Raw genomic sequence first — 2,799 nt, forward strand, 5'->3', positions numbered from 1 at the left:
GCCGGGGACCAATTTCGTCAAATTTCATTACCCTGTAGTTATACCGTTTAGACTAAGGTTGTTACCCACCGGTCAATGCGAAAGACTCGCAGTGCCGGAAGTTTAGTAGACCCTCTAGCTGAACCTGAACGTTACGCTCGCGCACGTTTATTTTTCCATAGGAATAGGATAGCTATGGCCGAAGAACAAAACCGAAGACCTCTAAAGGACTTCGCCCAACCATCAAACGAGGAACCTAGTTCCAGTATAGTAAACCCCGTTATCCCAGCCAATAATTTTGAACTTAAACCATCCCTGCTGCAATTAGTGCAACAGAGACAATTCTCAGGTCTCACTACTGATAACCCAAACCAACATTTAAAAAACTTTCTTCAGTTAGCAGACACCTTTAAAACCAATGGAGCTTCTCCTGAGGCGATACGCTTAAGATTATTTCCCTTTTCCCTCAGAGATAAAGCTCTATCATGGTTAGATTCCCTTCCACCCAATTCAATAACAACTTGGGATGACCTTAGGAAAGTTTTTCTTGCTAGATATTTTCCCCCAAGTAAGACCGCTCTTCTTCGAAACCTTATAACTAGATTTACCCAACTCCAAGGAGAGTCGTTGTTCGAAGCCTGGGAGAGATATAAAGAACTATTAAGAGCATGCCCACACCATGGCTTAGAGAATTGGCTAATCATCCAAACCTTCTATAATGGACTTCATTATAACACTAAGATGACCATCGACGCTGCCGCTGGTGGCGCACTGATGAATAAACCTTACCCTGAAGCTAGTGCCCTTATCGAGGATATGGCCCAAAACCATCAATCATGGGGAGTAGAACGAGCGACAGTGGAAAAGAAGGAAGCCCAAGGAGGAATACATGAGCTAAGCTCTATAGACATGATGCAGGCTAAAATGGACGCGTTGGCCCTTAGAGTCGAACATATGTGTACAACTCCGAATACTGTAGCCGCAGTTTCGCCGAATTGTGAGATATGTGGAACGCAAGGACACCAATCCGCCGAATGCAATCTGTTAAATGAAACCAACACTGAGCAAGTGAACTATACCCAAGGGAACCCATTTTCTAACACATATAACCCTGGATGGAGGAATCACCCAAACTTCTCCTACAAAAATAATAACCCTATTCAAAATACCGCACCTCCGAGACAACAAGGTTACCAAGCCCCTAGAACAAATCAACCTATGCAACCTGTACCGCCAAACCCGAGCTTTGAAGAAATTGTAAAAGATTTCATCGTTGCTCAAAAACAGAAAAACAAAGAGTTCATGAACCAAAGCGTCCATGTTAACGAACTAATTACCCAGTTAGAAACCAAGGTTGATCAAATCATTACTCATAATAAGATGCTTGAAACCCAGATCTCTCAGGTAGCGTTAAACCAAGCCCCACAGACTACCCCTGGAGGACAGTTCCCTGGACAACCTCAACAAAACCCGAAAGGGCAAGCTAATGCCATTACTCTACGAAGTGGAACCGCTTATAAGGAGCCTTTAAACCCTAGATTAAGTGAGCCTGTAACTTCTAAGAGGAGTGAGGAAAAGGAACCAGAGAAGCCTGAAACCCCGGAAAGTCAAGAAAAAGGAGAAGAACCTAAAAATAAAACCTATGTACCACCACCGCCATACAAACCACCAATACCATACCCTCAAAGATTAAAGAAAACCCAAATCGATAATCAATATCAAAAATTCGTTAAGGTTATAGAAAAACTTCACGTAGAAATCCCCTTTACAGAAGCCATCACCCAAATACCTTCTTATGCTAAGTTTCTCAAAGACATACTTACGAATAAACGTAGACTTGAAGATCCGAAACCCGTGGAATGTAATTCTATTTCCGAAGATAGGTTAGCAAAGAAAGATAAAGATCCCGGAAATTTTTCCATTCCTTGTATTTTAGGGAATCATGTCATCGAAAAAGCTTTTCTAGACTTAGGAGCTAGTGTGAGCTTAATGCCTTTAGCAGTTTGTGAGAGATTAAACTTAGGAGAATTACAACCTACTAAGATGTCGCTTCAATTAGCCGATAGATCCGTTAAATACCCTATAGGCATACTTGAAGACGTCCCTGTTAGGGTGGGTCAGTTGTTTATACCTACTGATTTTGTTGTCATGGACATTAAAGAAGATGACGACATACCAATCCTCCTAGGTAGACCGTTCTTATCGACTGCTGGAGCCGTAATAGATGTTAAAAAAGGAAAACTAACTTTTGAGGTAGGTGAAGAGAAGATAGAATTTATATTGTCAAAATTTCTTATGGCACCTGTGATAGGAGATTCTTGTTATGCCTTAGATATCATCGAAGAATGCATTAGGGAATTAGAACAAGAAGAAGAAAATAAATCTATAAAATTGCCATCAACCCTTATTTTGGAAGATGACAATTATAAAACACCCTACATTGATGATAACCTTCACGAATGTTTATCTCTTACCCCAGATCCTATGCCTTGCCCTATGAAACCGACCGTAAAACTTAAGGAACTGCCTAAAAACCTGAGATATGAATTTCTGGATGAAGATATGAATCGTCCAGTTATAGTCAGTGCTACCTTAAACCAAAAAGAAACCGATCAATTATTAGAAGTTTTACGTAGGTACCCCTCAGCCTTAGGATATAAGATCTCTGATCTAAAAGGAATAAGCCCATCCGTATGCATGCATCGGATTTTGCTTGAAGAAGATTCAAAACCTTCCAGAGAACACCAACGTAGAATAAATCCTATAATGAGTGCGGTAGTTAAGACTGAAGTTCTTAAGTTACTAGAGGCAGGTATAATA

At 40.7% G+C, this 2,799-nt stretch overlaps 1 non-coding gene across 1 annotated transcript; it reads right to left on the reverse strand.

Moving 5' to 3' along the window:
• Nucleotides 1-558: 558 nt before the first annotated feature.
• Nucleotides 559-665, reverse strand: LOC127134209 (small nucleolar RNA R71). Its single transcript, XR_007807964.1, has one exon. It is a non-coding gene; the product is annotated as a small nucleolar RNA R71 (small nucleolar RNA).
• Between the last annotated feature and the right edge of the window lie 2,134 nt (nucleotides 666-2,799).

The sequence above is a fragment of the Lathyrus oleraceus genome, chromosome 3 (genome assembly GCF_024323335.1).
Source record: "Lathyrus oleraceus cultivar Zhongwan6 chromosome 3, CAAS_Psat_ZW6_1.0, whole genome shotgun sequence".
Lineage (NCBI taxonomy): Eukaryota > Viridiplantae > Streptophyta > Magnoliopsida > Fabales > Fabaceae > Lathyrus > Lathyrus oleraceus.